Source organism: Rhinolophus sinicus, linkage group LG03 (genome assembly GCF_036562045.2).
Source record: "Rhinolophus sinicus isolate RSC01 linkage group LG03, ASM3656204v1, whole genome shotgun sequence".
In the NCBI taxonomy this organism is placed as follows: Eukaryota; Metazoa; Chordata; class Mammalia; order Chiroptera; family Rhinolophidae; genus Rhinolophus; species Rhinolophus sinicus.
The window spans coordinates 19,357,598-19,379,118 of record NC_133753.1 but is presented as its reverse complement, the minus strand read 5'-3'; the positions used below and the strand labels follow the sequence as shown (position 1 = coordinate 19,379,118).

At 37.3% G+C, this 21,521-nt stretch overlaps 1 protein-coding gene across 1 annotated transcript in view; it reads right to left on the bottom strand.

The window, feature by feature from the left end:
- The window catches only part of DIO2 (iodothyronine deiodinase 2), a 209,824-nt gene that overhangs the window by 161,557 nt on the left and 26,746 nt on the right, over positions 1–21,521 (bottom strand). Inside the window, exon 2 of the mRNA XM_019731106.2 lies at positions 970–1,097. The gene's annotated coding sequence lies outside the window, so the exon portion shown is untranslated. The remainder of the gene's footprint in view (positions 1–969; positions 1,098–21,521) is intronic.

Here is a 21,521-nt window from a genome sequence, read left to right as displayed (position 1 = left end):
TAGTATAGACCGTATTTCCAAAGTTTTAATAAACATAACATAAAGCTCTAGCAGTAAATATATTCCAGTAACAAGTTACTCGAATAGAAAGTTTGTATAATTCATCATAGTTAATATTTCTTCTTATTGAGTGATATATCGTCTATTTCCACCCAACAAATACCATCACTTGAATGTCTCAAAATAAACTAAAATAACAAACAAATAACAATAACAAAAAACCAAACTCATTCATAAAATTTAGGTCTTTTTGCACAATCCTTTCTAAAGCAGAGCACCGTTTCCAAAGTGTAGTTAAGATCAGCCAAGGTTTTTCCATGACTCAACTGGTACACTTGAGATGTACATTCTTTCCTTCTCCATAACAAATATTATTATATAGCTGCTGTGTACCAGACACTCTGATAGACATTAGAGACCCAATAGTGGAGAAAACAGTGGCCTATGTTCAGTGAGGAAGACAGATATCAAACAAATAATTACTCAAATGTACACAACTCCTAACTGTGACAAGTGCAATGAAGCAGTATCACAATATTTTGTAGGCAGTTACTTTTACTATAAACCTGTGGGAAGGCAGAGCTGGTCTTACTCTGTACTCCAAGTAAAGGCTGAAAAACTGACTTTTCTCCCATCAAAAGAAAACACCGAATATTACACTCCAGGAACCAAACCACTATCAAAAAAAATAATCATCTTAATAAAACACAGGCCCCCAAAGAAGGAGGGGATAGGAGCTTAAAGTGGTACAGAAGAGAAGCAAAGAGGAAAATGGGACATGGAGAGAGTTAAAGACAAAGGAAACTCAGGACAGGATGCTGACAGCAGCTATCCACCCCCCATTCAGGACTGAAGAATAAGAGAGTGAAGACATATGCCCAGTGCTGTAAGTGTGGAGTGGTGAATGGCATGTGGTCGGGCATGAGATTTTGTGCAGCTGAAAGGATCTTACCCAAAATAAAACCCTACCTTTGTTTGCAGCTCTGTCCTTTTAAACTGGAACATCACTGTTCAGAATGCTCCTTGCTCTGTGCAGTTGTGAGCACTTGAGCCTGCTGCCAAATGACGTAGCTGGTCACCAAAGAAGCTGTTGAATGCTGCTGAAGACAGGGAAGAAAATCCATTGAATTAGTCCTCAGCATTGCAAACGCAGCTGCCTCTCTCAATTACTTTGTCAAGTCCCATTATGATTGCTGCTCTGATCACATGCAAGGTTTTCCCACTAGTGGAGATAGAGCCAAGAACCTCAAAGTGCCGGCATGTACGCCTCAGGCCACTATGGACAGGTCTGCAGCTGCTGTGTCACTTGCCCTTAGTGGAATTGAACAAGATAAACTGCTTCCTTGGCATTTATACCACACTTAGCATGGGTTATATTTACACCTCTTGCCTGTTGGTGATGACCAACTTCATGATCTACTTTGAGATCTCTCAAACAACCTAGGCATGACTGAGTTGAAACTACTTTGGGAACAATAAATGAATCACTGTATGGAACTATGAACCCTCCTGTTTCCCAAAACAAGTATTCAGGGAACACCTCTACTGATAGCTAGAGGCAGGGGTGATGAGCAAATGATACTGCTGGGGTGAAGAACTCCATCATGGAACAGAAATAAGCTTGATCCCAGCACAGAATTCTACTATGACCCTTGATTTGTCCTTGTCTGTTTGAGCTTGCATAATTTAGAAGCATGGCTGTGATAGTTGGAGATGCCAAACCACCAACTAGTAGGTAACTAGGTACATCACTATAACCCCCATATGACTAATATGAGAGGAAAGCTACCTATTTTGAAAGCTGTTAAGTTACATGGTAAGACTTACACGTGTTTAGCACATTTAGCATCATATTTTAAAATGAGTGGAAGGGAAATGATCTCAAAAATAGGAAAAAGAGAATAGAAACATATTATCTGTGAACAAAAGTGGAATGTTCTGGAACGAGTGGGTATTGGTGGCTGGTTAGAGCTGTGGTTCTCAAAGTGTGGTCCTCAGACCAGCAGCATTTGCCACAACTGCGAACTATTTAGAAACACAAATTGTCAGGCCCTACCCCTGACCGACTGAATCAGAAACTATTGGTGGGGAGCTCAGTAATCCATAGTTTAACAAGCCTGCCAGTGATTCGGAAGCATACTCACACTTGAGAACCACTGGGTTAGGGCATGAAGACCAAAGCACAAGCAGAACAGAATAAACCATCTTCCGTAAACAGAATTATCAGGGCAGAATTTCAGGGTCTCCAGGGAAAGAAACTGTAACCCTTGAGACTGTAAATTATTGGAGGGTCTAACAGTCTAACCAATGATGATAAAGAGATAAAACAATTCATTAAAGCAGACTGTTAAATGGTTCTTCAACTGAATAAGTGACAGACACGATCCCTGTCCTTGTGACATTTGCAGAATTTCTACAAGTTCACTACAAACAGCGTTTTCACCCCCAAATTCTTAAGCAACTGAAATCAGCTTTTAGTCCAGGCAGCTGAAGTTTTTGTGGTCTGGCAAGTATTTGGCATGACTCTCTTCACCTGAATCTGAGCATTTTCCTTCTGAATCATTCACTGAGTGAGCAGAATTTGAAAAAGAATTAATAAATAAAACACATTCTTTGAGGTTGGAGAAATAGTCTCCCATGATAATAGAATGGCTAAGCAGGTACAAGCAAAGGACATATAGAAGAAACACAGAATACTTCTACATTGTGTAGTCTTCTTAGTTCCTGTATATACCGAGGGAAAACCCTAGCACAAGTCACTGGTCAAAGGGAATGTTGAAAGGATTGAAAATCCAGGGAAGAAAAAAATGCACTATAGTAAAAGTCTAGAGTTAATGTGGTTTATCTAACCTAAAGCTGAATGCCAGAGATATTTCTCCACCCTCCTCATCTCCCTAATGTTATAAGTAACACTTAACTCTGGGATATTAAGTAGAAAGAGTGTTCAAAATGATGGCACTTAGAAGACCTACTTTTGATCTTGTTCTTTCAGTGTTTATGTGAAAGAACACGTTCTTTGGTTTTGTTTTTTTTAAAAAACAAAACAAAACGAAACATTTACCATATTTACATTTTACCATATTTCAATATAATTGGTTTTCTTTTTGATTCTATACATTTTATTTTATGCATCAAAAAGCAATAATCTGAGAAGGGATTCATAGATTTCACCAGACTAAATAGGGGTACATTTCTTCCCAAGTCAGATTCAGTACTTGTACTTGAAAGACTTGGAAAAGCTGTGAATAACATTTTTTTGTAATTGTGCATCCTGTCCAATTAAATTTTGATGTTTAGCAATGTTAATTCTGTTGGCTACAAAAAATAAAATATTCTTTTAGGGCTGCAGTAGAAATTCTAAGTCTCTGAGTTAGCCATTTTCTTTCTGTAAGAGTTCCAGTGCAATCAGAAAATTCATACCACATCAGTTTCCTTATAGTCATCCTTACTGCCAGAGTGGTCAAGTTCAGTAGCTTAGTAGGCACTTGTTTAGTAGACACTTCATCACAGTCAATCATAGGTGATAATTTGATTAAATGAGATGATACTGAATGCCATGGATTACTTACTAGTACCTACTTTCATTCAGCATTGTGTTCAAGTCCACGAACATGACCAAATCAGTCCCAAATTTTCATTTGGAGTCTTTGTTTCCTGGGACCACTTGTGGAACCAAGTTTTGTATTGATGAGAATCCAAGCAGGAGAGCGAAATCATATCAATTGTTTGAACAGAGGATTTAATACAAAAATTTTTAGTTCTGTGTAAACCTGTTAATTAAAAGGTGAGAATAACACTATGACGGGGTTCAGCAAACTTTATGTAAAAATGGCCAGATACCATAGAACTTTCAGCTCTGCAGTCCTAGGGTCTCTATCACAACTACTCAACTCTTCTCTTACAGAACAAAAGCATCTATAGACAATACATATGAAAATTTGCCTACCACTGCATTAAGGTATTATGGAGGTATCTACTGCAGAAGGCAGCCTCATTCCTTGGTCTGGGAGAACAAAGGGAAGAGGTTGACATCTAGAGGACGACCCAGTGGAACTGAAACTCGGACTTCTCTGCAGAGGGTTCTAGCTGGTGCTGATGTCTCTGAGGTGGTGCCACAACCCAACTCTGCAATGTTGGAAAAGCTGCAAAATGAATTCAGCTGTTGTTGTGGGAAAACACTGCTGATGCAGCGATGGAAAAGTATAGCACAGCAAGAGGAAATAGGCAGGAAACAAACAGGAAGGAGAAAATCTCTTCTTCCTCCTCCAGCCTTGTCATTTTTGACTAGAGCCCTCCATTGGCGTAGCCTAGCGGGAAGTCAGGTGGCCATGCTGCAATGTGGTTTGCAAAGTCTTAGCCTCAGCATCGCAAATTGGATTTCAGAATAGTAGGCTTGAAGCTAAGGAACAATAGCTTTATAACTGGCACAAAAGTTTGCTCATAAGTTTCACCAGCCTACTAAAGATTATACCGTGCGTAAAAACAAATTAAGAATGAATTGGCTCTAGTTTTTGATAAACTCTGATTACTGAATAAGTCCATGAAGTAGTCTGTATAAACTGCTTACTTCAGTAAGCATTCCTTTTTACACTATGTTCTAAGAGTATTGAGAAATATTGTGTCCCTTGTTATCAGTTTGGAAGAAGATAGACAATTATAATCAGTAACGACAATGACCCCACTCAGGTCACTTTTGAAAAAGAAAGGGCCACCAAAGTTGAGGTAGAGTCTTCTGTTATTATTATTACCACTTCTGGGCACACACAGATGGTTCCATAATCTCTTCAAAACCCACTGGGAAATTAAAAAGAATACTAGATCAATTTAGCATTTTTAATAAAATAGTAATGTTTTTTAATGGAATCCTTCATTGCTGTGTATGGCAGAAATGGACTGGAGACAGAAGAGATAATAATTAGTGAGCTATTTTATTTTTGGAAAGTAGCCCTTGGTCAAAAGGACTACACATTCTTTGCCCTTGGATAACCTCCACTATTAATAAGAACAGACATTCTGAGGCATAAAAGAAAATAAAGCACACGCCAGGTTGACATGCCATAATTGGAGGGCCCATCAAATATTCCAGGTTCCATTTTCCCTAGAATGTTTGTACCAAACAACACAATGGACCATATAATATTTAGAATTTACCCCTTCCTCCCATTCAAAGTCTGAAGAAAGAAGGAACAAAAGCTTTTGCAAAATTATATTATCTTTTTTGGAAACTGTCTCTGACTCATGCCATTCAATTTTGATCATTTTCCTATACTTTGCATACTTGCAACATTGTATCTTATTCAATATGGCTTCTTCAGTCAAGGAGCATGTGCTATGAGTTAACTGCTTGGTGCCCAGCACTGCCTGACGTACTATGGGAATCTCAGAATGGCTTCCATTATCAAAATGTTTCCTCTATGGCTAGAAAGCAGAATGGAAATATAAGAAACCATTGTATTCAACAGAATGTGAAATGAGGTAATTTCTTTTGCAGCATCCCAGTTAATAGACTTATATCTTGGCAAAGAGAAAAGAAAATAAAGAAATATTTGTGAGCTGCAGTAGTTAGCCTAAGGTTTTTTGTTAAAAATAGGATTTTGACTGGGCTTTGAAGGTTGAGTGGAATCTAAACAGAGGGAAGTGGGCTGAGAAAACAGCTAAGCAAAATCACAGAAGCAAAAATAAAAACTCTGACTTAGGCAAGAGCTAAAGATTTGAGAAAAGAACTGTGTGAAATAAGCTTTATAGATGTTCATGGAAGCATTTGAAAAATGATTAGTAAAGTACGAACTTGAAGCGGGAACTTCAAGAAGGCAGGATCAGACATGCTAAAAGTGGGGTTTTGAAAAGACTGATCATCAGTATAAAAAAATGGTTAAGCAAAAGGAGGGAAGGCCAAGCAAGGGTCTGGTATAATGGCTCAGGCATAGATAGGTAATAATCCTACTGGAGTAGTAGCCATGAGAAGAATGAGGAAGGCTCTCAGAATCCAGAAATTGAAGATAAAGGGAAGATACGCACCAGTAACTGATAACTTTACTAGTGTCTTTCTCAGCACCCTACGTCCCCTTCTAGTCCGTCAACCATTAGCAAGTCCCTTCCAAGCCTTCTCTGTGGACTGCTCCAGGACACAAAGGCTGCACCACGCCCCTGGGAGAGGATGCTGAACTCTTGAGTGTCATGCTCATCATACTGATCCACAGCTTTGAGTCCTTATTTTCTTTGCGTTCCCATACAGTATTTATACCAACCTATCGTCTCCTAAAATTTTCTTTTCTTTCCCCTTAACCGGGGAAACACATCTTTTTCCTGTTTTATAACTTGATACGGAATCAAGAGGCACTGGAGATCATAGCTGACCGGTGTCCCACGCTTTCTTCTCAAGCCCCCATCTCACCCAGAATATCCGGCTCTTTGCACAACAGGATCCATTCTTGTTTTACCTGGCTTCTCCAGCCACTACCCCCATAGGTCCTCTAAAGCTTTTCTTCATATTATAGGTACTCCGTGTTTTGGTTTGGTCTTGGTCTTAAGCAGTTCAGATCCATAAAAGCTGCACAATACATTTTTATACCGCATCATTATGAGCTTGTGTTATTCTATTTTCATCTCACTACTTGAAATCTAAAATCTAAAATTTCCAGGCACAAGGACCTTGTGCTGCCCAGGTCTGCACAGCACTGCCATTTTGCACCTCAATAAATATTAATAAAGGAACTAAACTTTGGCGTGTTTACATTCCTTGCTAAGAAGCTGGGGATACAGATGTAGATGTCTTGATAAGAAACCCTAGAATTTCTAAACTTTAAAAGACATGGATTTTCCTAACAGGTGACTAAAATTTCATAAAAGCATCTTTCCCTTTTAATGTATGAGATAAATTATACGTAGACATGAAACTCCAGGCATTGAAATGTTACATTTCAGGAAAGGCTCTTACAGTACTCCTTGGAAAACAACTCTGAAGTAAAACAGAGCCCAGTATGAGGACTATTTCTCTCTCTCTCTCTTTAAACAAAGTGTCATTTGTTCCTTAGCACAGTGCCCCCCAAACTAATTTACAGTAAACCCGAACAGCATAAAAGCTCAGACTGTTCACAGTTAATAACCATTATCTTTTCCTGTGTGATTCACTAGGCACAGATTGTCATGAATTTCCTTTGGCCCCTTTCCCATTCTTTCAAATGGCTCCTCCCCTCCCATTGTTTAATTCAGCTTGCTCCTCACAGTCTCCTCCCTGCAAACCGTCTACTAAACACACCCAATTTCTCAGTTAATTTGTGTGTATTAGTTGCAAGCTTTTATTGTTATTACCTGTGAGATTGTTTAGACAAGCCAAAGATACTCATTCAATCCAGCTATTAACTTAAAAGAAACTAAACTTTCTACCAACTCTATTTACTCACCAAACCCTGAACTATTTAAACACTGGATTCTTAAGAACCAAGTCGCTGATACTTCCTGCTCTGCCTTGCATAGAAAGGAAAAAAGAAAAGAAGACAAAGACTTGCAATATCTTTCATAATTAGACACCATAGAAGTAATGAGTATAAAATACAGTTGGCTAAAGAAAAGTATTTTAAAAAATAATAGTAATGTTATCAAAAGGTGTGGGTATATAGTATTTTATATTATAAAAGCCTGTAAAAGGAAAACCACTGAAATATCTTAGAGATGATGGGGAAGTTTAAGAATAAGCAATTTGTTGCAGAGATATCCAGTTATTTAAGTGTCTTCCCTAAGCACCTTCAGATGAATGGTCCTGCTGTGGGTACGATGGAGGATGCTCAGAAGTAAAACCTGGGCTCTGTTCTAAAATCAGCTGACGACTCCATTGGAGAGAAAAACACAAGTACAATATACATTACACTGAATTAGAAAAATCTATCGCAGGTCCATGCCTTTTGACCCAGATATGCTACCTCTCAGATTTTAGTCTAATATAAACAACCATGGATATAACCACATGGGCTTATGGAATAATTTTCAGAATAACTAACCTCAGACCAATGGACAAGATAATTAATTTTAAAATGTGGCCACATATAGTAGAATGATGTGCAGCCATTACAGTGACGTACAAGACCATTTAATGATATGGAGAAATGTGTGTGGTATATTGAGTGAAAAAATCAGGCTAAAAATTAACAAACTTAGTATGATCGCCTTGGTGTTGAAAATATACACAAGAGATCACCTACATGAAGCCGATAGCAAACATCATATTTAATATCAGAAACTAGACGAAGATGTCCACTCGTGCCACTTCTATGCAACATGTTAGCTGGGGCAATTAGTCAAGAAATTTAAATAAAAGGCTCCAGATTGGAAAGGAAGAAGTAAAACTATCTCTAATTGTGAAACATGATGTTGTACCTAGAAAATCCTCTAGAAATTCACCAAAGAACTATTAGAGCTAATCAATGAGTTCAATAAGGTTGCAAGATATATCAAAATATAAAATATGAATTGTATTTCTATATAGTAGCAGTGATCAAATAAAAAAAGAAATCAAGAAAATAATTCCACTTAAAATAGCATCAAAAAGAGTAAAATACCTAGGAATAAATTTAAGAAGTTGCAAAACTTATACTTGGAAAATTACAAAGTAGTTTGAAAGAAATTAAATACTTAAATCAATGGAAAAAACATTTGTATTCATGGTTCTGAATATTTAACATTGTTACAATGGCAATATTCCCTGAATTGATCTATAAATTCAGTGCAGTCCCTATCAATATACCAGCTGACTTCTTTGCAAAAATGAATAAGCTGCCCCTAAAATTTATAAGGAAATGCATGCAAGAGAGTCAGAGTAGCGAAAATAAACTTGAAAAAGAAAAACAAAATTGGAGGACTCACATTTTCCAATTTCAAAACCTACTATAGAGTTACAATAATCAAGACAGTATGGTACTGGTAGAAGCATAGACCTAGAGACAAATGAAATAAAATTAAGAATCCTGAAATAAGTCCTTCTGTTCACGGTCAATTGATTCTCAACAGAATGTCAAGGGTTGGATCCTTACCTTGCACCATATACAAAAATAAACTCAAAATAGATCAAAGATCTACATGTAAAAGTCTAAACTATAAAATTCTTAGAAGACAACGTAGGTGTACATCTTCATGAATTTAGTCTAGGCAATGGTTTCAGGGATATGATACCAACAGCAAAAGCAACAACAAAATAGATAAATTGGATAGCTGCCATTATTTTTGTTGTCTGTTTATTCTATTTCCTTGTTTCTGTTTTCTTTTTCTGGTTTTCTTGTGATTTTTTGTAAATTTTTAAAATTCAATTTTAGTTCATCAATAGCGTTTTTTTAGTTTCCCTCATTGTTTAGCTTTTTTAGTAGTTGCTCTAGGTATTACATTACTTAGACATAACTTATCACAGTCATTCTACCAGTTTCAGTGACATATAGAAACCTTTCCTGCTTTATGTCCCTTTATCCTCCCCCCACTTATAACTGTAATCAATATTTTCTCTACATATATTCAGAGCCATATCAAAGAGTGTTATAATTTTGTTTTAGCCATCGAACACAATTTTTGTTCAGGTAACTTCCTTTAGTTAGTCATTTAAGATAAGCTAGATCTGCTGGCAAAAAATTCTCTTAGATTTCCTTCATTTTAAAATCTCTTGATTTCCCTCTTTGTTCTTGAAATATATTTTTCTAAGTCTGCAATTTTCGGTTGACAATTCAGGTTCCTAGGCCCTGACAGTAGCATGAGGAAAGGCAACAATGGTAACCAGAATGAAGCCCTGAAACACCGACTTGACCAAATATTCTTTGCATAACACTTGTAAATAGGGAGGGAGTCCCAATAATAAGCCAGAGTGAACGTACCTTTATCTCTGAGGTACTGACGATTGGCGTCCAATTTAATTTTGATTTAAAAGAAATAAAGTAATATTACATGCCTTACACACTTAGTTTTGTAAGATACAATTTAAGCCTAATTGTTTTATTTTTATTTTTTATAGCTTTTTTTTTTATTTTTATTTTTACCTAATTCTGGCAGAGGAACGGGAACTCTTGATGCCAGAACAATTATACTTACCCTTTCCTCTTTTTTATAATGTTTTCTAATGTGTTCATTTAATTTTTAGATCACTGTAGCCTTTTATGATAACTGTATGCTTTTGGTTTTGGTTTTGGTTTTGGTTTTAAACATCTGAGATAAGTCAGTTTTTCTTACAAAGCTAGTATTACACACTGTGGAACTGCTTCAGCCATTGTGTACAAAAGAAATTTATCAAAGGGAACGTGGGTTTCAAATGTGATGTTTCCCTCACCTCGCACTGGAATGTCATCTGTGACTTTAAACGTAAAACTTTCTCTTTTTATACTCTTTATTCCTTCTGCGGCTGGGAAATGCAGACATTTCCTAGACAATGAGAATCTATTTTTGCAGTTTTACAGACATAGTAGACCTTATTGGTTCGACCTGAGATTTGGGGTGTACCACGTCCTCTTCCTAAGGTTGCATTTTCTATTGTTTTTTGCTGGGTCCTCCTGAGGCTTCCATTCTACTCTTCTGCTTAAATATTGTTAAGCTGTTTTGTTCCAATTATTTTCTCAATTATTAATTTTAAAATGTGGGCACCCAAAAGAGGCAATAGTTGTAAACATACTCTTGACTATCAGATATTTATCTCAAGTCTAATCTGTCTCTGTCTCTCCAATATCAGGCCTGTATAACCTCTCCTATTACATATGAGTCTCTCTCCAAGGATGTAGCAAATGTATTTCAAACTCAATATATACAACACTGAACTCCAACTTTCCCATTAAAATCAGCATCTCCTGCTGTGGTCCCAGCTCAGGAAACGGCACCATTGTTTATCTAGCCAGGGCCCAAGCTACTTTTTACCTCTCCTAAACGAAACTGTCACCAAGACTTAAAAAAACTTAAATATCAAACAAAATTCTTCCCCCTTTCCTTCTTTAGCGTCCAATCATTTCTCATCTAAATATTACTACGGTTACTGCTGCTACTTCTCTCTCTCCTTGTGCTACTGTTGCTACCACTACTATTAAAACAATAATGATAGCCAACATTTGTTGAATACTTTCTATGAGTCAGAAACTGTTCTAAGTGTGTAACATGATTTTATTAATTGCATCCTCACACAACCTTAAAGTGTGAATTCTACTTTTATCCCCATTGTACAGATAAGGAAATTGAGAGAACCAAGAAAATTACATATACTGACTGTGGGGACAGAGCCCCAGAAAGCAGTTTCCAGGCTCTCAGCCTCACATAGAAAGGTGCTGGCTCAGGTAGTAAATGGCCATCAACTGTGATTGGATGGCCATCAGCTGTGGCTAGTTGGCCGTCAGCTGTAACCAGTGAGCCATTGGCCACTAATATAACTGCTGTGGCTACGCTAGCAGAAAATGGGGGCTAGCAAGAAGATGGTGGCTGAGCTAGCAAGCACGGATTGCAGTTAGCACGGCGGATTGCAGCTAGCGAGAGGAGTCGGTCTGTTGGCAGAAAAGTGGACAGCAGGTCACATGTCGTGTGAATCCAGCCTCCAGTGAGACTATAGTGGTATGACTCCCCTACCCATGGCTCCGTGGGTGTTCCTTTATGGCCTCACCATATCCTGCGTACTTATGTGGGGAGCGGGAGCAGAGATCCCTCCGGAAGCTCTGCGTGACACTGACCCAAAGCATTACAGGTAGTAAAAGATCAGGGATTCAAACTCAGGAAACCCAGCTCCAGAGCCAGGACAGTTAACCACTACTCCGTTGCCTCCAAACTCACTTTACTCCTAGTCTCCTCTAATCCCCCCTTCAGTCACAGCGATGATTTTTAAAATGGAAATGTGATCACGCCCCTTACCCATTTAAAATCCCTAGAGTCTGAAGATAGCATTCAGTGGTTTCCTGGGTCACTGAAAAGTGTTCATCCCTGCACCACTCAGGCTCACATCCCAGGCAAATATGCTCCCGGTCACATTAGCCATTTAAGGGATCCTTTGCAGATCTCTCTGACTTCCTTGCTCCCCCCATTTTGTTCTGCTGGCAGAAGTCGATTGTTCGTCCAAGAAGGAAGGAGGGAGGTGGTTATCTCTCTGCAATCTCCAGGGCAGATGGTTTCCATCAGCCAGTCTCCAACAAAAGGTGAGAGGGACAAAACCTTAGCTTAGCATTTGCAGCCGCTGAGGCAAGGGAGCAGTAGGCAGGGACTGGAGACACGGCAACAACAACATCCTCCATAGCCTCTTTCACATGTATTGCTCTGTCTTGCAGTTTTCTATTTGCTGCCTTCAAGGCTACACAAGCAATTACCTAAGGACAAAGATTGTAGCTTTTACTCTGGATCTCATTTGCAAGTACACTATATGGTGAACTGATAAATAAATGAATGATGAATGAATGAATGAGTGAAAGAATGACATACAATTTGTCAAGGAAATCCCACCATAGGTGGGGAGATACACAGACAAATACAAAATAAAGTGAGACTGCAATAGAAATACAAAGGAGTGAGTCATTCAGTCTTGGGTTTCAAGAAAACAGAAGTCCCTTGAGAGCAGACTTTCTATCAGCCTTACTTCCTAGGGTGCGCCCTGAACCTCACAGGAGGCCTAGCCTTTATGTGGCAGTCAATAAATACTTGTAACTAAATAAAAGAATTTCTGTGAACTGAATTCCTGAAATCAAGAGTTGATTAAAATTAGTTGCAAATAATTTCTACTAGCTTATACACATCAGAAGTCAGCAACTTCGAAAACAGTTCGCAGAGTCAAGTCCCAGCACAAACATCACCTGAGAACGTTTTAAAAATGCAAATTCTGGAGCCCAATTCCAGACCTAGAGAGTCAGAAACTGTGGCGGTGGTGCCCATTTATTAGCAAATACTCCAGGTGATTTTTAAAGTCTAAGAGCAAGTGTCCTAATGCAAACTCGGCTGCACATTAGAATCAGCAGGGTGTGTGTGAGTGTGTGAGTGTGTGTGTGTGTGTGTGTGTGTGTGTGTGTGTGTGATGGACTGAATGTTTGTGTCCCCCAAAAATTCATATATTGAAGCCCAAAGCCCCAGTTGATGGTATTTGGAGGTGGGGTCACTGGAGATAATTCAGTTTAGATGAATTCATGGGGGTGGAGCCCATTCTCATGATGGGTATTAGTATCTTTATAAGAAGAGGAAGAAAGATACCTGTGACGATTTTTATAACTGGCGATTTGTACGTCTTAATCCCTTTCACCCATCCCCCTAACCCTCAAGGGAATATAGTCAATAATATTGTAATAACTATGTATGATATCAGATGGGTATTAGACTTACCAGGGTGATCATTTTGTAAGGTATATAAATGTCTAATCATTATGTTGTACACCTGAAACTAGTATAATACTGTATGTCAACTGTAATTGAAAAAAAAATATTTAATGAGTAAGAGAAGAGCAAGAAATAACTCTCTGCCATGGAGAACACAGAGAGAAAGTGGCCTGTCCGAAAACGAGGAAGATGGTTCTCACCAGAACCTGACCCTCTGGCATCCTTATCTTTGACTTCCAGCCTCAAGAACTATGAAAAGTAAATGTCTATTGTTTAAGCCACCCAGTCTATGGAGTTTTGTTATAGCAGCCCGAGCAGACTAACACAGTGTGTGTGTGTGTGTGTGTGTGTGTGTGTGTGTGTGTGTGTGCCTACATACAGAGGTATGTACATACATATATACACATATATCAGTCCTTGGTCTACCCTCAGGGAGCCTGATTTAATTTGCACTGCACAAACACCCGTGTTTCCTGGTACTCAGAATGCTTGGGTCTAAAGTCTTAGAAATTCTAGGTTTTCTCAGCCTAAGGAGCAGGGCTGTGTTCTGAAGCTCCCAGAATTTTTACTTTCTCCCAGAGCAGTACATCATTCTTCTTCTCTCCCCCTCAATCTTCACCTCCTTAGTTTTGGAGGCAGTGTGTGCTCGCATTAGAAGAATGTAGACTTTGAAGCCAGGGACACTGATCTCGTTTACATCCCCGCTCTACCACTTAACAGCTTTGTGAATTTGAATAAGTCACTTCACCCTTCTTAGCTTCAGTTTCTCTTCCAAAAATAATAATTAAAAAAAAAATACCAGGCTGCAGTCAGAGAGAAAATAAAACATTCTACTAATACCTACTGGAAAACAAAAGAAAGACCTCTTTCTATCAATCTGTTGTAGAACCCACTCCTGTAGATGTCTAGGAAGAGAAATAATATATCATTAATTGTCATGAATAGCCAAGGTAACAGGACAGCTCAGTAAGAAAATGAAAAGTCTCCGGAAAATGAACTTAAAGACATGGAAATATGTGACTTAAATGACAGAGAATTCAAGATTGTAGTTCTTAAAAACTCAACGAGATGCAAGAAAACACAGACAGGCAGTTTAATGAACTCAGAAACACAATCAAAGAATACAATGAACATTTTACCAAAGAGATTGAAATTTTAAAAAAGAACCAAATAGAATTTCTGGAGATTAAGAACTCAATAAAAGAAATGAAGAATGAAATAGCCAGCTTAGGTAGTAGAGTTGACAATATGGAGGAAAGAATCAGTGACATTGAAGATAAAAAACTGGAAATGACACGGATGGAAGAAGAAAGAGACTTGAGACTTAAACAAAATAACTCTACAATAACTTTCTGATTCCATCAGAAAGAGCAATATAAGAATAATGGGCATACCAGAACGAGAAGAAAGAGAGAGGGGAACAGAGAGTATATTCAAACAAATTGTAGATGATAACTTCCCAAACTTGTGGACAGAACTGGATCCTCGAATCCAAGAAGCAAATAGCACACCTAATTACCTCAACCCAAACAGGCCTTCTCCAAGGCACATTGTATTGAAGCTGTCTAAAGTCAATGACAAAGAAAGAATCCTCAAGGCAGCCAGGGAAAAGAAGATGGTAACCTACAAAGGAAAGCCCATTAGATTATCATCATATTTTTCAGCAGAAACTCTACAAGCCAGGAGGGAGTGGAATCAAATATTCAAACTACTGAAAGAGAGAAAGTATGAGCGAAGAATAATATATCCAGCAAAGATATCCTTTAGATATGAAGGAGGAATAAAGATTTTTCCAGACATACAGAAACTGAGGGAATTTTCTAGCACATGACCTGCACTACAAGAAATACTGAAGGAGGCTATTTGACCAGCATAAATACGGATAATTTGTGGCAACCAAAACATAAAAGTGGGGAGAGTAAAGGCCTGAACCAGAATATGGGAATGGAGAAAGTAAGCATGCTGAAGAAAATGGAATACTCTAAATATGAAACTTTCTTTTATATAAACTTAATGGTAACCACTCAAAAAAAAATCCAGAACTGAAATGTATAACATAATAAAAGAAGAAACAGAGGGAAAAACCATAGAATACCACCACACAGAAATAGACAACAACAAAAAGGCAAAGAAACAATGGAGACACAGTCTTACCAGAAAACCAAAGATAAAATGACAGGAAATCCTCACATATTAATAATCACCCTAAATGTAATAGACTGAACTAAATGGACTGAACTCACCAATAAAAGGGCACAGAGTAGCAGATTGGATCAAAAAACTAAACCCAAGAGACACATCTCAGCTACAAGGGCAAATATAGACTCAAAGTGAAAGGGTAGAAATGAACAATCCAAGCAAATGGTATCCAGAGAAAATCAGGTGTAGTCATACTGATATCAGATGAACCAGACTTCAGAATAAAAAGGTAACAAGAGACAAAGATGGAGATTTCATAATGATAAAGAAGACTATACAAGAAGACATAACAGTTATCAATATTTATGCCCCCAATCAGGGAGCACTGAAATATACCAAGCAACTACTAACAGAACTAAAGGGAGAAATTGACTAAAATACATTTATACTAGGGGACCTAAATACATCATTGACAGCTATGGATAGATCATCCGAACAGAAAATAAATAAATAGCAGCCCTAAATGGCACAGTAGATGAAATGGACATAATTGACATTTATAGAGCATTTCATCCTAGAACATCAGACTATATTTTTTTTCTAGTGTACATGAAACATTCTCAAGGATAGACCATATTAAAAAAAAAAACACCTGTCTGAACAAGTCAAAATTAAATTATGCTAATGTATATAAAAATCTAGTATAGCATATAAACCTAAGCAAATGCCATTATCATTTAAAATAAATAAGTCTTCCTCTCAAAAATAATATTATAGATTTAAAGATTTCCACAACCCTTCAAAGATCATATTATAAATTTAAAGGTTTCTACAAACTTCATAATTTTAACAAAATAAAATGAGGTGCATTTTTGTCATTTCTGATTTGTGCATAGAGAAGCAATAAAACACAGAGCATTTCTTTCTTTTAGAGAGTATGTTTTCTTTGATGACACAACACACAGAATATCTGTATATTCACTAATAAAAACTATTAACCTTGTCACACCAATTGTTAAAATATCAAGTGAAAACAAAACTTAAAATGATATTTTTAATAAGGGTTTTAATAAAGAGTCTGAGACATGTTCCAGAAATAAAAAAAAATATATATGTATGCTTGAAGACAGTCTTACTTCCTTGGTGAATGAACAGGTGAAATTACACTTTATGGGTATATTCCTCTGAGTTAAGGGAAATTTTGAAAGTTGAATTCTCTTTCATTGTTGTCGTCTCACTTTGTTTCCTCAGAAAGTGACAAGAGGCATTGGGACTACCTTTCGAGTGAAAGGGTAAATTACTCTTACTGTCATGAAAGACAATAAAGTTTGCTTTTGCAAACTTAATAATCAGCTTTTTAAGGTACAATTTACCTACAATAACACTCACCAGCTCTAAATGAGCAATTTGATGAGATTAACCAATCATGTACACAGTTGTATAAATACCACACAATCGTGATACAGAATATTGCCATCACATCAAAAAGTTCTTTCCGCTTCTACAGTTAACCCTCTCCCCTGATCTCCACAACCTGCTGGTCTGCTCGCTATCACTGTAGTTTTGACTTTTCTAGAATTTCACATGAATGCTACCATACAGTCTTTTGTATTTGGATTCTTTTGTTTAGCATAACATTTTTTATGGCATTTGAGGTTTCCAGTTCTTGGTTATTATGCACAAGGTTTCTATGAATATTTCTATACAATTTATTGTGTGGACAATAATATGTTTTCATTTCTTTGGATTCTCAAGAGTGGGATTGCTGGGTTATATGATGGGTGTATATCTAACTTCATTAACAACTGCAAAACTGATTGCCAAAGTGGTTGTACCATTTCTATTCCCTCAAGCAATGTGTGAACTTTTCAGTTATTCCACATCCTCACCAACACTTGGTATTGTCAGTACTTTTTATTTTAGATACTATATTTACTTACTATATTTTACCTGTATAGTATCTATTTATGGCTTTATTTTATATTCCTCTCATAAATAATATTTCTATGAGACATATTTCATATTAAAGAACATAATTTTTTACTATTTTAATATCAATATTTATATTATACATTTAATATATTCAATTAATTTAATATATGCAATTAATGATGAATTAATTTAATATTAATATATTTAATATTTTTAGCAAATACTACAGTTTACACTTGTTACAGTTTAAAGCATATATCTTTCATATATTTTATAAATTCATGTCTAAATATTTCATGCTTTTATTGCTATTATACTTTCACATATGAACTTCCAATTATTTATTGCTCATATATAGAAATACAATTAATTTTTCTGCATTGACCAGGCATCCTGCAACTTTCATATTAGTCAGCAATATTGCAGGATTTCCCTTACGATTTTCAAGATAAACACATGTGTCTGAAAACAAAGCCACTTTACTTCTTCCTTCCCACGAGCCACACTTAAATCTCAAGTGAAGAGTTAGCAAATATAAAGCTATTTAGCAACTCTTCACCATTACAGCTCTTGAAAAGTTCAACCACATTTTGCACATTTTTTTTTCAGAATAATATATTTCTCACCCTAAAGTGCTCCAAATAAATACACAGTAAAAGGTGATATTTTGACATTATACATTCACTAATTCCCTTGATACAACAGTTTCTAGTCAAGAAATATCATAAGGTGGCAAATATAAATTGGGTGTTCATATGGATTAACCCAAAATGCTTTGCCTGCATACATATGCATATACACAAACGTTTGCTTCTAGATATGCACAGAGTAAGAGGGACAGAAAGGTAATATCTTCTTCCACTCTTTTGTCTCTATTGGACATGTGCTATTTTCACACATTTCTAAGAACTTATTCTTCATTTTGCCTTAACAGTGATGTTCTAAGCTGTAACTCTTTAAAGTGTAGCTTGACTGCAAGTAACAAGCCCCAAAATGTCACCAATTGTTTGCTGTAGGATTTCTGTTTGCTTCCGACCTGTTCTTATTCCCATGAGCATCCCCAGCAATGCTTTTGACCTTGGTAGCTGCCATCCTTTTCAGCTGCTGAATCCAGTTTTTAGCTTTTCCAATACTCATAAAACCATCCTCATCACCCACCACCACTACCACCAACAAGAGAGAGAGAGAGAGAGAGAGAGAGAGACAGACAGACAGACAGACAGACAGACAGACAGACAGACAGACCCAGCTAATCAGGGCCACTTCATCAGAAGTCTGACTTTCAGCACCATGGTCTTTTCCCCACCTTCTAGGTTTTAAAATTTCCAACCTCTATTCCTTGCCCCCTGCCCTCAACCCTAAGGGTGGCAGCTGCTTCCTGCAACCGCTACCTCTGTGACACTTCAGTGATCTCTTTCCCGCTCTCTCTTTTTTCTGTTACATAAATAACTTTAGACATAGTTAATAATTCATTAAACTAAATAATTTGCGTTTAAAAAACCTGATATGCTTTGGTGTTGATGAACCCTAACTGATAAAGATGTTGGCACTAGGAACAGTCCCGTGAAAGAGACTATTAACATAGCACGCTATGGTTAATTTGGTCATTTTGCCGGCTGGCATGAGTGTTGAGCTGCTTGTGAATGGGAAATGGATTGTTAGTGAACCACGACATGCACTGGCATGTGATTCATCAAAGCATCACTTGTGATTGATTGTGGTGAAATGCCGACTAAAGCAGGTCCTTGGAAAACCAAGTGGCTACTGTCCTTCAGCACTGCGGCAATGAAGACGACGACGACTGCAGTGTGGATGCATCCTCTGAGTGGCCTGGAACACATGCAGAGAGGGAACAGGGGATGCTGTGAAGTATTCTAAGGGTATTAGACCAAGGAGGAGGAACCAGAAATCTGCAAAGGACTAGACTTATTGCTGTTGATGCATTGAGGAGTGTGTCTGAATTGAACGTGTTAATTGTAAGTGGTTCTAATAGTTTATTTTGATTGAGTGACACTTGACTCTAATATCCTGCATTTAATGAGACTGAGATGCCAGGATGTCCCTGGCAAACATAGAATAACAGATCCAAAAGGCTTGGGGAAATAAAGAGTGGTAGAGCAGATTTATCAGAGGCGACCTACAGTCTCACACCACCACCCTTAATCCACGTGACATTCACTGGGAGAGCTCAAAGGACATTCTGTTCACGTTGGTGTGGGGAGAACCAAAATCTTGGAAAAGCTCTCTGGTTGCTGTCCTTTGTAGGGACCAAAGTGGGAGATGCTGCCACTGAGCTGTGCTCCCCGATCTTCAGTGGGAACCTGCGATTGCAGAGGCCAAGTGTCAGTGCTTAAGTGACAAAGACGTTATGGAAGCATTTACCATAATGGCCAGAAGGAATAAAGTGGTAAGCCATGGGTTTTGATATCTTTGGCACTGGCAAATGGATTAGTGTCTCTAGAAATGAAATGCACAGATAACTTACTAAAATGTTACTTGACCTATAAAATAAGAACAATTCCAAGTCTGATAGAAACCAGGCATGAGTTGACACAATGCAGTATCATAGCCTCTCATCCAGTTTCTATACATAAGCCTAGAATCCCTTGATTAAAGGGGAGAGGCTAGGTTCATTTGAAGGTAGAGCCTGCTAAGTTGCCATATATATATATATATATAAAATATGAGAGAAAGAACTAACAAAAGAAATCAGAGGCAGTAGCTAGAAACACAGTAGGAGTACCAGGTGAGTGTGGTGTACTGGAAGCCACAGGAAGAAAAAAGAATAAGCAACTGTGTCAAATGCTACTGATCAGTCAAATAGAAAAAGGACAACTAGATTTTAGCAACACTGATGAGAAAAGGAGTTTCAGAGCAGGGGTACAGAAGCCCGATTAGTGTGGGTTCAATGAATAAACTGAGAGGATACATTCATTGGAAACAGCAAGTGCAGACAACTTTTAAGAAGATTTCGCTATAGAGGGAAAGAGAGAAATAGGGCAGCAGCTGGAAGAAGTAGTGAGGTCAAGAGAATGTTGTTTGTTGTAAGATGAAGAAATAAGAGCATATTTATGCTGATAGAAATGTTCCAATAACAAGACAGAAATATGACGATGCAGGGAGAGAAAGAATTGTCAGACCAATGCCTTTGAGTAGGACAAAGGAATGAAATGTAATGTACAAATGAAGGGGTTAGATTTAGCTTTGAGCACAGATAGTTTATCCACAATCAAAGAAAGTAAAAAACTATTAGTACAGATTTAGGATACAAATAATCTTCAAATAAAATAGTTGGTTCTTATAAAATTAAAAAATTATAAAGTTAATTGTGTTAATTCATATACACATGTAAGTCTTTAACATAAGTTACAAGTTCTTATAAACTTATGAAATTGACAAAACACTGGCAAGGTTTATCAAAAAATAAGTGAATACTTTCATAAGTAAAATTAGGAGTAAAATAGAAGACTTATGTAAAAATGCTGCAAATATTTCAAAGATAATAAAAGAATATCGGGTCCCACTTTACAGCAACATATTTGAGAACAAATTCTAGGAAAACAGTAACAGTAAAATTGACTAATGAAGAAACAGAAAATTAATAGTCCTATAACTATTCTTTAAAATTGAATCTGTGGTTTAAAATCTTTTTACAAAGTAAACTCATACTTAATGATGGGTCAAGTATTCAGGTCATTTCCTTTAAGATTAAAAAGAAGAATAAGAAGACAAGAAGCTATTACCATTTATACCCATTAATGCTCTCTTTCTGTCTGGTTTCTTTCACTTGTAGATGATCTCAAGCCCTAGAAATCCTCATACAATGGACCTTCACAAATTTTCTTATGGTGGTCTTGATTTTGCTGCCCCACTTTAGAAAGCTGTGGATTTTAATGAACCACATTCTTCTCAAAGAGCCCGTTGCTGAACGCCATCTTTTCTTTTCACAGCCTTTGTTTAGCTGAATACAGCACATTGTTACAAAACTGTGGCTATGAATGTGGTTTCCCTATGGGCCATTTAGGCTTTATTTTATTCTAGTTCCATAAACTGTAGCCCTGTGCACCAGCTAGCTGATGTGAGATTTGGATCCCAAGAAAGAGTCAGTGGATATGTCAGCCCTGTTCAAGCTACTGCAAGAAAGCAGATCAATG